Below are 14,259 nucleotides of genomic sequence, written 5' to 3'. Positions count from 1 at the left end.
GCAAAGTGTTTCCCTGTATAGTAGCTTCCTGTTTTATTTTGATAGTCAATTGTCTAATTTTGTCTAGTTTTACTTTCTTGCCTTCTTTGTTTTAACTTGTTTTAGCTTATCGAAGCCCTTCTTTTCTCTTTAGTTGTGTCAGAGGGTCTTTTAATCCTCCTCCTGAGTTATCTGCCTGTGTTTTAGATTCTTTGCATCACTTATGTCCTCAGTTCTTCTTTTTGATTTTCTGGATTGAAGTGGCCTTGTTTACCTTGTTTAAATGATCTTTTTAATTCTACATTTTGTTCCAAACTCTGCTTTCATGAAAAACTTTTATTGTTAAGCTGTTCACACAAAATACACTGAGATACTCCGGCCAGTGAAGGCCTTGGTCTCTGTAAGGACGAGACACTAAGATTTTTGGCTTTTGCTCTCTCTGCCTCAAAGCAAAGCTACAGTTATACATGGTTGGATGATGAAGTAGGAAAGCCCAGACATGAAGGCCAAAATCTAAGAAGAAGCAAAATGTAAGTAGAACTATCCACACAGATGATGACACTACCAATGAAAACACAAGGAAACCCAAACGTGTAAGAAAAAGTGACCAGGACGATTAATGGAAATCTTGAGTGTATATTGGCAAGATAATCTGAAAACTTGAATAAAGCACGACATGTATCCACTAAAAAGGTCAACTGGGTAACTGAACACAAGTTGTACAAAACAAGTAAGGAAACCAGAATTGAAAAACAACATATGCACAAGTGTTTCTTTCTCCCCTCTCTCAGAGCTGTGACTGCCTGAAATAGCAAAGTTTCAGGGTTCTGTCAGACACCCCGACAGAGTGCACAATGCAGCATCAATTAGCCTCATTCATTTCTTCACACTTGCTGCAAGATGAGAGGTGAGTTCAATCAACAAAATTGATCTGCAGACACATGAACTGTCATCTGTTTGCAACCACCGTGTGAGAGAGTGAAAGATAATGATCGTCCTGCAGGACCTTTTAAATTAACAATTACAAAGCTATTTACATCAATAATAAATGCACGAATAGCAGTATCTACTCATCAGCAGCAATTCAAATCATAGATGTTAAATCTAATTTCCTCAGGTTGTAGCTACAGAAAGGGTTGACATCTGAGTCCGGTCCTTGTGATAGTGTGAAGCCAACGCCTTCTGCTTAAATAAACAAATAGAATCAACTAGAATGCTGCAGAATAGCAGTGCTGTGGTTAGCAATATTACTGCTCAGCAGGAAGGTCTTGGGTTCAAATCCACTGCCCAGGTGGGGCCTTTTGTTGTGGAGATAAATGGAATAGTGGTGAGTAAAAATGTATTTGGTGTGACCGAACCTCAAGTTTCCAGTGAACTGTGTGTCTGCCCACACGGCCCATTTCAGGTTGGTCCTACCAAATCTTCCCGGATGCCTCGGGATGTTACAGTAGAACTTTGCATCGACGGCTTGACTCCATGGGATGAGTTCCAGCGCAAGACAAACATCGTTCTGGTCACACTCCTGATGTGATGCGTTTCTTTCAGGCTTGTGTACTCTTTCATTGATAAACTCCAGTCAGCCTCTGGGACTTTGACTCGAGTTTCACGTTGACAGGCATCACTGGTGATACGAGCAATTTGACACAGAAGTTAAGATTGACTCTTTTTAAGGTCCATGGTGCAAACATAATAGCAGTACTCAAAATTTTCCAGAAGACTCAGCACCTCTATGATACCACCCTGCAATACACAAAGACAACATTAACTCTGACTATTGCCCAAAATAATGACAGTGCTGATTAACTCTCCCATCTGTGCTCACTCATATAGGGGATTAGGAAATCTGATTGGAGCCCCTGCTGCTTGAAATCCTTTAGGCATCTGATCTAAATGTTTGCTGGACCTGTGGATTTTGGCTTATTTCTGAAGATTTCCTGGGCATTTTAAAATGATAGGAGACCCTAGGGCTGATTCACATCATGCTGGACAGATTTCCCTTTCCATCTGGCCTGGGTTACCCCAAATTGGGCTGAATTTGGATGGACAGGGCCGAGGAGAGAAGGGCCTGGAATACTTTTCCAAATCTGCTACTATTCCAACCAGAACATATTTAAATGGTTTTGAGTGAAAGTAGAAATTACATTGTATAACAACTGCAGCTTCAGTTTGTCTCCAGTGACACTGACCAAGGATGATTTTATTAGTGAAAATATTGGAATTTAGTTTGAGAATAATTTTTGTACACACACAGAAATACATCGATACACAAACCCAGTGTTCATATTGTGTATACACTTCCCTGCACTCAGTATATAATAGCAAAGGGAATGAAGTGTATGTACAAACAATCATTATGTGCATAAAGTTTATTTGGCACACACAAACAAACCTGACAGACAATAACACAGAAATAACTATTTCGATATTGAACACAAACATTGGAGATATTCCTGCCAGGAAAAATAACACATAACTATGTTGAAATACACATGACTGCAACTATTATTTATCTGCTCTCTTAAAGTTTCAATAATAAACGCAAACAAAACACCAAAAGCCTGCCAAGACAAGAAAACACCCAGAGAGAGACGGCACGCTGGCTTCTGGCAGTCAAACAACAGAGCACTGACTTTGAATAGAGCGCCGCAGTAAAGCGAATCCTTCTGACCTTAAAAATCTGCTGCTTGTTTTGATCTCAGCCATACTTTTGCAGGTCCAGCTGAGTGTGTGTGTGTGAGTGTGTGTGGCAGGGGGGTAGAAAACTGGACTGGACTACAGAGGAGATCAGCTCTGATTGAGTTGTAACACTTGCAGGCTGTTGGGGTGGAACCTGCAGATATGTGCCCTGATTTTACTGCAATGTGAAAATGAGCCTAAAGCTCCGGGCGCCTGGACTGCAGAAGGGAATATGTGGGGAACTGGGATTGATTGTTTGGCAGTGGCTGTTCTGGCTTGGCTATAGTTCCTGTTTTCACTTTCTCATTTGTTTTGAAAGTCTCTCTCTGCAATATTGGCACAGAGGAATGGACACACTGTGATTTGAGACAGAAAAATGTCCAAAGTGGCGCTATTAATCAGCAGCGGTGCTCTGTCTACAGTAAGGTTTCACCCAAGTTATGATGACTGAGTGCCAATTTGGAGACCAGCTGTAAGATATGATATATCTTGGGAGATAACCACATCGAGTAGTGGATACTAGTTCATGTTGGTGTAACAGCACAGAATGGCTTATAACAGGGAAATATTAGTATAGGAGACCAACAAATTATTGCTAATTAATGTTGACCAATAAAGCCACTTGTGAGGCCAGTCTAAGGCATGACTCTGTTACAGTGTGGCCTACTCCCTTTGAACAAAAATGTTTTACATAGAAGACCAAGAGTGTGCAGACAAGACAAACTGGACAAACTGTGCAAATGTCTCGACTCATCAGAGCTAAACTCACAACAAGTTCAACACAGCTTTGGAAACTGAAGTTTCTGAACTAGCAACAAGCTCGCAAACGCTACATCAGCAAGCTTCCTGCTCCACATCTGGTTTATGGATGAGTGCATTTCAGTTGCCCTTGGCTCCTATGTAAACTAGCACAGCAGAAAACACCATTTAGGTTTCAACTGCCTGTAGAGCAAATTAAGTCATTATGCACCAGCAGCTTCAATAACTCTCGCTCAGAAATCCATAACCCTGTCCACAATACAGATAATTATAACAAAATGTGTCTTTGTAATACATGCTATAGTACATTTGCTCATTAGATATAATTAGAGGATAAAGTATTCAGATGCTGCAGAAGTTCCAAACACAAAAAACTCTTGAGCTTAATTACAACTCAGCTGGTGCTGTGAATTTAAACGTTGTGTCACCGCACGGCCGTGCAGCTCGAGAGCCAAGAGGAGGAAAATAAAGGCATTCACACCAAAGGCTGACTGCTTCCTGATTTGTACCAAAGTGACACTTCAATCCATTTTCCAAAATGATACTGTCAGGTGTTAGCTGGCTTGCTGCACACTAAGCCCCAGAGGTAAATGGGCTACATAATATAAACAAATGCTGACATTAAGTCCAGAGAGTCAACAGTGAAGAAAACCGTCTAAACTTCCTGCAAAGTTCAGTCGAGTCCGGGCTGTTGAGTCGATGAGGCAGGAGGCAGTGGCATTCAGAGCTGCTGCAGATATCTGTCAATACGACAGTCACATGAACTGAATACAAAAGCTTTGTGTGTCTGTGTGTGATGGAGTGCACACATTTTTGTGTGCAAGTATTTTTACTAACTGGTACAGTCTAAGTGTCCCTTTAATAATCAGATTTTCCAAAGATGGCGAGGCTTCACAGAGAAGAATTGATTTTTGGACCCTTCTACTATAGAAATGGTGTGTGTGTGTGTGTGTGTGTGTGTGTGTACACGTACTGTTGTCTTTGTCAGTGGAGTCCTAAGAACAGCCGAGATGCTGTGCAGAAAACTCCCAGGTCTGTGTTAGAGGACCCAGTCTTGAGGATCACACTAATAGCTCAGTGTTTAGGTTCTACGTTACAACCAGTCTTGGTTTTGGAGCAGTCGCCCTCTGCTGGATATTAGAAAGTATGTAAATTATTTAAAGCTGCTTTAAATGCTTCAAGACCCTTTTATGCCCAATCTGAGTGCAACGTGTTTTTGACTGAGAAACAATGGCACTGGAACTGAAAACATGATGACAGTTAAGCAAAGTTAACAAGCACGTCTAATAACATGCACGTGTGCATCCGCTGGTTTTATGTGTGAAAATCAGTTTCTTTAAACTGAGCAGTGAGCAGATGGTGGGATGAACAAAGAAGCATGAACAGAGAAATAATAGTGTTTTTTTTTATCAAAACCAACAATTTGACCTGAAGAAGTTGGTGTGTTTCGACTTTTCTGGTACATCCGTGGTCAGAGTCAGAGTGACAGAGACAATCACAAATACTGTATATGGAATATGGAGCCAGAATAAAGGAGGAGTGGTGCAGTGATACAGCGAGACTGGTCTTTTTGTCAGGGAATGTTTGAAATGGTAGAAGTTCATAGAAAAGTTCTACAGAAGAGACAAAGTGAAGTGAGCTTAGAAAAGTAGAACACCTCTTATTCTCTTCCCTTCCATTAGATTTGTGCTCCTCATCTTTGAAAATGTTCCCCAGACGTGCTTCTGCCTGTAAATACTAGGCCCCCCACTGCTTTACATTAGAGACATGACCTTGGAAAATGAGGTTTATTGCACCTGAAAATGCTGCAGGGAGTCTGTTCTCATTAGAAAAGTGTTCGGCAGCTGCTAGAATGAGCATTAAAAGCACTTATAGAGCCAAGCTGGCAACTATTCATGCACAAAGTACTTTTTAGAAAGTAGGCTGGGAACAATGTTACTTTGAGAAAACCTCAAGATGTGTATTCAGGTTTAACATTCACCGAACAAACAAAGCCGTTTGAAGTCTGGCTCATCAGGTACTGGCAGTTTATTCGAATGCATCGGAGGAAAAGTGTAAGAATGTTTTTCACGGCCCGAGAATCAAACAATCCTGAAAATCACGATGGTCCATAACCAGAAAACATGAGCTTTGCTCCTCAGACCTGAGACTCTGGATTTCTCTCTTTATTTAATCAGATTAGTTCTTCGGATTCTCGGCTCAGCTGAGCTAAGGTTCCCTCGCTGCTCGGCACAGCCAACCACAGCTCAGCCCTGCAGTAATTATTCATCATTTATCTCACCACAGTCCCCTGTGTGCTTATCTTTCAGTCACATCTAGCTATCGCATTCATGTTGCCGGAACCTTTAAATGTGTGTAAATAATGTGTTGCTAAGCAACCAGACATGCAGACATGCATTTTTGCCACACTGATTTCTGATTGGTCAAAATTACTCAATGTTAGTATCAGTGGTAACTTTTCAAAAATGTCTTATCCCACACACCCCAAAATGCACAATGATGAATAAACATGTAGATGATTTATTCTTTAATTAATTCATGTTTTTACAGAGGTAGTTAACTCGTGTCTGCAATAATATTGTTACCAAATATTTCTTCTTGTAGTGAAAGTGATTCATGCTGCAGACTTTTTTATTCATTTAAATTGTGCACACATTCACCAAGTTTGTATTAAAAAATATATATACTTCCTATTTATGTTTATCTTTAATAACAGAAACATGTATCAAAATCCAGTTTTCTTGTATGAGCCCTCTGACGAAACCAAAGTGTCCTTTTATCTTTTATCTCTGAAAATATTACAAAGGTATTCGTGTTGTTTTTTCAAAAGCTTTCTATGCTGCATCTTCTACTGATTTTATGGTCTCCCAGTCCATCTGCATGTTTGTGTTTCTGAGCGATCTAACAGCCATACAGAAGGAATCCTGCGTGTCTCACATCCAGCGCTCCGTTGTTATGCCGTGTGGTGTAAATAAACAGTAAACTCTGGAGATGATAAATGGTGCACGAAAGAAGAAACGTACAGGGAAAAGAAGCTGGAGCGAGCAAGCAGCCAGAGTGCTGATCTCAAATACTCCTCTGCTGAGTTAAGGAAACCGTGTCAGCCACGGCTCGGTGGTGTTGACCACTGATACTCCAGTGAGTTAAAGTAAGACGAGGAACTCAAGGTTCTGCTTCATTCTGGGCTTTTTGGTGGTAGAAACTGACTGAAATACATGATGCTCACTCACAGGTCAGAGTAATTAAGCAACATTAACTTGAAGTTTTGTTTTGCTGATCTCATTTCTAGCTCTGAGAAATATGCTGCTTTTTAAATGGAATCCATCCATTACATTATCTGGCAAGGCTTTTTTTTAAAGTTGTTGCACAGTTTGATTTATGCACAGTTGCTTTCGTCCTTGTTTGTTTTTTTGTGAACCAAAATGTAGCTTTTGGAGCTGAAACTCACCATAAAACAGTTTGAAGAGGAGCTGCAAACCGAGTAGATGCTGTATGGGTTTGTTCCTCTGAGTTATCCCCTTTGTTGGTTTGTTTCTGCGCACTGACCACGTCTGCTTTACAAATCTAATTCTTTGTGCCAGGTCTGCTGAGAACGGCATTAGAGTGAGAAGCCTATAAAACTCAGTGACAATTCTTTTTTTTTTTCTTTACATTCCCTTTCTCCTGCTTTTTAAGTGTGTAGGATGAGCCATGAATGTAGCATAAAGTTATTCCCAGTTGGGTGCTTTCTCCATATCCCAATGATCTGTGATTTGTTCATTGTTTCCTTCATGTTTCCTGCAAATTGACTCATGTTTTGCCCAGCTTTAATACGATGATGTACAGTGAAAGAAATCCATCAAAAAAGCCAAAAAAGTCAGAAATATTTAATTCATCCATACATCACTGGCAGAACTCCCTGCTGAAAGAAATCTTGTGATAAATAAAATCATCAAAAGCAGCTCACGTTTCACTTCACAGTTTGCATTTCTTATTATTTTAATGCAGCTGTTGCATCATCACACCTTTCTTGTATATTTTGTGTGGTGCTGATATGGTGGATTATTTCCCACAGCTGGAAGCTGATTGTCCCTCGTTTGTTTGCATCCTCCACACCTGCGCTCCTCTGTTCACCTGTCACAGCTGTAACTGATTATCTCATTAGACTTTGCTTGAGTCTCTGGCCTCAGATTGATGTGTTTGGCGTCATAATAAACGTGCAGTTGTGGCTGCACTTGAGTGAAGATCTATTTGATAGTGTTTACATTCATTTCACAAAACACAACAACATTGGCTTGTACATTTTTTTAATGGGCAGATTTCTGGTTTAAACAAACCAGAAGATGTTACATTATTGGTTTGCCATATTTCAGGTTTGTCCCAGTACAGCTTTGGAGTAGATTTTAAATTAAACGTGACTGAAAAAGAGACGTTCACCATTAATTCAAGAGGTTTAGTAAAGATTTTGTATCAACTCCTCAGAAACTACAGTCATGTTTAAAGGTGAAAAGCCACCTGCTGCCTCAGTAGTTAGCCCTGTTTACTGTTTGGGGGCTGAGTCAACAGAATTTAACATGAATAGCTGTTACACTCGGGTCCATTTACACATTTTATGGTTCAATAAGTCTACTTAATCACCACTGACAGCAGTAACATTGACATGCACACACTTGGATCACAATCTTTTCCTAACACTGGCATCCCGCCACCACAACAGAAAATAAGCAATGACAAAGATCTGAGGAAACATCAAGCAGAGTCATTTATTTGGCCAAATGAGACACTGTAATTAACTCAGTTTAACTCTGTTTCAGTCATAAAAACTGAAACACACTGTGGGAAAAACACAGAAAACAAAGCCCTGGGATAATTAGACAAAGGTTTGATCCCCTGAAAAGCCTGAACTGGTGTTTTCATAATTCAAAACTTCATTTCCACTTCCTCACATTAATGTCCAGCAAACTGCTTAACTGCTCAAACAATATCTCAATACATTGTTTCATCAATAATCGGCCTGTATGAAATCTGGTGATTTCAACTTATATTTTAAAATCCACCTTCAGTGTCTCTCTCTGTTTTCCAGTTCTTGTTCGGAGTTATGTTTTTGGGACACACAGCCCAGTAATTCTGTTTCATGCTGAATTTGCATATTCTAATAAGAATACTATTTCCAAAAAAGTGTTTGGACTATTTCTTTCTCTAAAGAAATGGTTACTACAGTCACTGCAGTTTACACATAATCAAGTGTGTTAAAGCCTGAAAACCAACATTATCAGCATTGCGTTGAGTGTCAGATAACCTAAATTTCTCCTGCAGATTTCCTGTGGGCTTTGGCTGGGCTGGAAACTGCTCCAGAAGTATGTTTCCTTCTTCATCACAGAGCATGCTTTCTGTAAGGATCTGCCTCAGTTCTGAACAGTGTACTTGGCTGTGTTAATGAGAGGCTCTGCCTTAGCCTGATGCTGCCACCACTGTGGTCTACTCTGCGTTTATTAAGGCTGTTGTGTTTTTAACATGTTTTAATGCTTTGTATCTTGCTCTATTGAATCTCAACAAGCCCCTAAAAACAGTCAGTGATCACTGTCGGCCTCTCTGTTAATTTTTAAGCTCAGTTTTTAAGCCTTCCGATGTAGCTACAGCCCAGCAGTATATGAATGACTAACCTCGTATTGTGGATGGATTATCTCAGTTGTTCTCCTGACTGAAGTGTGGTCCGTTTACAGCATCCTGTCCCTAACCATCGGGAACCCTCATGTTAACTTTTATTGACTGGAAAACAGTTAGCGTTCATCCTCCATCTTCACTGTGTTTATATTATGCTAACATAGCTGTGTCACTAACATTACGTAGGTGAGAAGAGGTTTAATCTTAAACTGCATTGCAAGTTGGCTAGAACAGCTGATGCCACCACGGCAACGGCTAGTGAGGCCTGCTGAAAGCCTGCCTCAGGTATCCTTCCATCCACACCTGACTACGTGTGGTCAATTAGCAACAGCTGAACCCACTGAAGAGATTAGGGGCTGCAGAGGGACGTAACACTAGCCAAACTTCAGTAACCCTACAAACGTCACTGCTGTTTAGTTTCCTGTCTTCATTTATGTTGGAAGTGATAGCAGAGCTGTACGTTTGCATTTTTCAGAAATCCCTCAGTCAGAACATGCTATATCATACTTAGATGGAAACTACACAGCAAATCCAGCATGTCCAAATTAACACTGTCGGATTTGATTTCAACACTATTAAAGTGTCTATATGGGTCCACACCAGAGAGTGTTAATTTAACTCTTTTTGGAGAGTTGGTACGTTAACTCTGATTTAGTGTTAAACACCAAATCTGTCTGGAGTTGATAATTTAACACTTGGTGTAAAGAGTTTATATATTAACTCTCAAAGAGTATTTTAGTTTAACTACGTAAGAGTTATCTTCTAATTCATTCTAAAAAGCAGGAATTTTACTGTTCAGAACTTCTAGAAATTTCTTTTGGAAATAAACATTTACTAAAAAGATGCAATGGTTTTTGAAAAACATTTATTCTGAACTGTGCACCACAATTTCAAAACATTTTCTGAAAGATGTAACAGTATACATGTTCTCACTTTCATTAGAATTGTGTTTATCAAAAGGTCTGACATAGGTGAGCTGGTAAATGCAAATAACAGCATTCTCATCACTTATTTCTTCAATACAATATGCATGTCCTTCATTAATCCCTTTGTGGAACTTCAATGCACTTCTGCTCTCCCCCATATTCCATCTTCACAAGCATATCCTGTGCGGAGATTGAATAAAAATTAGTTGACACTAATTAATGGCACAAATAATCCAGTAAACAATTGCAGCACAGTAAAAAAAAAAAAAGGAATCCTCTTTGAGCCATTACTTGTGTAAAGTATTTTCCCAAAAGACAAGGACACAGGCAACAGGTAATACTGAACTAAATGTAAAACCTCAACCTTTTTCATTTTTACCTAAACTGTGTGCACAAAACTCTGGAGGGATCTATGCTAACGTAGAATCCAGTCAGGACGTCTGCTACTGCTGTTTGCTCGTTTTTTTTTTTATGGGCGATCGTTTTCAGGCTTCAAGTAGCACCATTATACCAACATTTCACATTCTACACATTGTTTTAGGTGTATTTGACCAAAAGTTTGACTGAAAATTCACATGCAAGCTTTTTTTCAAGGCTGTGGTATTTGCCCGCAAACAATACCTTTCAGCTAGCTAAAACAGAATATTATGCTATCAGCGAGCAACATGGCTAATGCCTTTCACACAGCTTTGTCTCAACTCCAAAGAGCCACAGAAGTAAAAGCTCATAATAATTGAAACAATCTTTGAAAGAATGACTTACCAAGCATGGCAAACAACTCAAATATGTAGAGCAAAATGTTCTGAAACGGCTTCACTTCAGCTTCGATTGGAGCCGTGCTGGGGGCGGAGTCTGTGAATTTACTCTGTTGGTGTCATAGCCCCTGTCGGAGTTCAGAGTTAAGAGGTCAAGAGTTAATGTTTCCATTGTAACACCTCCAGATTTGACATAGAAACACTAATTTTTAACACTCGATTTTAACTACTATCATTTTACACCTCAGAGTTACATTAAATGAATGTGACTCTGCTTAGAGTAAAATTAACTCTACTTTTGCAAGGAGACTATTAACACCAAAAAATTTAACACTTTTGAACACTGTGTAGGAATCGAACTCCCTGATCTGTTAAACTTGATAAATCCTGTTTTCATGGATGCCTGGATGTTAAACTTAATTGTTACACCTGGTAGAGCAGCAACACTGATCATTTATTACAGATGAAAGAATTCAGACAGTTTGTAACTCTCAGTGATGTCACAGTGTTGGTTTGACTTTGGGACCTGAAGCGGAGTTTGGACCTGGAAACAGCTAATGACCGGATAGTCCTGGTTTTAAAGTTTCATATTTGGGTTACTCTTGTATTTCGTTTTTAAAAACCTGTGTCACTGAATGGATCATCATTTACAAATAAATATGTGTTTATTAAGACTTCAAAGTAGAAAGAGGGGGAATACACACAGTCGGTAAATGTTTACTGTTTTATACTGTCATGTTTCGCTGTGTGGCAGGCAGGATGAGGACCCATATGCAGGACTCAAAACGAAGGAATAACTGAAAATGGCAGCTTTATTACTGGAAACACTTCACATCAAATACAAAACTAAACTATAAACAAGAAATTAAAACTAAAAAACTAGAAAATAGACCAGGAATTGAGAGCTAGGAGATGATTAGGCACACGGAGAGAAAAAACACAGCACAGTCAGCGTGCAACACAAAAACAGACAAAAAGACAAACAAACACAGGGCTTAAAACAAGCAGGAAGAGAGAATGGGGAACAGGTGGAAACAGAGCTGGGACTAATCAGACATAAAGAGACAAGGGGAGGCAAGACTAGATACACTGCACACAGGACAAGGACTACAAAAATCAAACGGAAAACACACAGATCAAAACTCAAGACACGCAGGCTTAACAGTCACTGGGGAAACATGGGGAATATAGAGACGAGGGTGACATGAAACATGTGACAGGAAAAGTAGAGTATACATGGGAACAGAGAACAAAGAAAGAAAAAGAAAACAACATAATTATAATGTCTGAAACACAAATACAGTGACATGTTTCATATATATATAATTAGCTGAGGAAAGTTGTACAAAATAAAGTCCTTCACACTTCTCAGAATTTCTAGCTTTGTATTGCAACTCTAAGTTCTCTGTATGAACTGAAATGTAGGACATCCTGATTGAGCAGTGCATTCATGCTTCACACACTCCTGGTTTTTGAGAAACAAAGCAAAAAGGTTTTACACATGTGGAATAAATCTGAGTACTTTATCCAGTTGTGAACATTTTTAAATGCAATTTTAAATTGTATTTACTAACAAAACCTTGTAAAACCTTGTTATATTTAAATTCATTTTAAATGCATTTTGATCCAAAACATTTTTCTCACAGTTTTCATTGAAAAAAATCAAGGTTGACCTCGAGCAGTACTCAGTGTTTTCTAATTTCCCCGAGGTAGCCCACAGTTAAAGAAGATGCTGTTTTATTCATAGCAAGAAGAAAACTGTGTCCCCTGGTATCAAGCTTTCATGAACATAGCTTAACCTGAATTAAAGCTCGGCTAGCAAACTGGTGGTAGTTGCATTAGTGTGTCGAGTGGGATTATCCACTCGCTTGTTCTTTTTTTGCTTTGTTATTTTTATGATGGGAAAATTCTCACAGTGCTTTCTGGGAACAAATACATGTATGTGTGTGTCTGTCTTTCATTTTGTCAGCAGGATGTTTGCGTATTGATGTGTTTATTTTGAGTCTAATAACATGTTCTCTCCTGTGTCCTCATTAGTAGTTATCACAGCACTGTCGTGTCAAGTAGCGACAGCTTCCAGCCTGGAAAACTCCCACCGGCTCTGCAAGCCTATGCAACACACACACACACACACACACACACACACACACACACACACACACACACACACACACACACACACACACACACACACACACACACACACATGCATGTAAATGCATTGCAGATAAGACCACTTTTCCTTTAGTTATCTTTCACTTCCCTGCCAACACTTCCGATACATGAAGTCTCCTTCCAACTCTAAATGCTGACTGCGTTTCTCTTTTATACACAGACTTTTTGATTTATCATTCCCAACATATCTTTATCCTGATTGCCACATCAGGGTTAGTAATCAGGTAAGATAAGGGCAAACCGTCACAGGAAGCTGTTTGTCAGCTCGCCAAGATAAACCAGGTTATCCCAATGTCCCTTTGAGCTCATATGAAAAGTGTAGCATTGGTGTCTGACCAATCACTGTTACAGTTACAGTGCTGGCAGCAGAGCTTCCTTTATAAACAAAGAGAAAATCTGCTTTTGCCGATTATGTGCTTTAATATCAGTTGCTCTAACATTAAGATACAGAACAATTTGATGGATCACAATCTGTTTAAATGTAATGTTTAATAGACAGATTTAATTTGAGTTATTAAAACCAGTGTTTAATGAGAGCAAGGAAAAAATAAATATAAAAACACAAACGTAAAAACTGTTTGCAGCCAACAGCATGTTAGCTTGGCAGCTTAAGTTACCATGGCAATGCATCCCTGCAAGGAGTGAACGACAAACCTCAGGTTAACCCCAAAGACAAAATCCTGCTTTGCAGTGCAGCTTTCAGTGCTTTGACATCAGAGGCTCCATTTTTAACTCCTTTGTCTCGTTTCAGGAACCTTTGGAAATACATATGTTGGAATAAACTTAAACACTTTGTAGGTGGTGTTTGTTGAATGGGGATTTGAACATTTCCAAGATAAGAATAATTCAATAAGATTTATTCGAGGACTTGTACTTAAAGCACAGGCTTTGACTGATTTCAGCTCCGGTTTATCCATCTGGCAGACATTAAGAGGATCATGGTGGATCCTCTTAATGTTTTTAGTTAGCACTGCAGAAATTCTTTTTCAGCAGTCCTTTGTGAGAATATGCCAGCCTTATGCATAATTAGCATTAGAAACAGGAAATCAATGTTCTTTTTTGAAAAAGGATAAAATGCTGCTTGAAGAAAACTACTTTGTCAGTGGTGATTAACCTTCAACAAAAAAGAAAACAATTAGACTTTTAAGATGATCTGAAACTCGAAAAACAGCTCTGTTAAAGTGGTGGGAATATTTGGGGCTCTACCGAGTATTTACAGCAGACTTTGAGTACATGAGGAAAAATAGGATCAGTCATTTGTCTAATGACTGATCCTGATGTCTAATGACACACTCGGCAATTACAATCAACACAACTGGTGGCGGTGCTGAATAAGTCTACGTCCA

The 14,259-nt window shown here is 39.3% G+C and overlaps 1 long non-coding RNA gene across 1 annotated transcript; it reads right to left on the bottom strand.

The window, feature by feature from the left end:
- Nucleotides 1-9,905: 9,905 nt before the first annotated feature.
- LOC146654729 (uncharacterized) lies at nt 9,906-10,931 on the bottom strand. The gene is made up of 2 exons (XR_014907382.1): nt 10,746-10,931; nt 9,906-10,163 (listed from the first exon to the last, which is right to left on the bottom strand). It is a non-coding gene; the product is annotated as an uncharacterized LOC146654729 (long non-coding RNA).
- Nucleotides 10,932-14,259: the final 3,328 nt, after the last annotated feature.

The sequence above is a fragment of the Rhamphochromis longiceps genome, linkage group LG14 (assembly GCF_057381845.1).
Source record: "Rhamphochromis longiceps isolate RC_006_pf linkage group LG14, R_longiceps_female_GT1.1, whole genome shotgun sequence".
NCBI classification, from domain to species: Eukaryota; Metazoa; Chordata; class Actinopteri; order Cichliformes; family Cichlidae; genus Rhamphochromis; species Rhamphochromis longiceps.
This window is presented reverse-complemented; position numbering and strand designations above follow the sequence as displayed.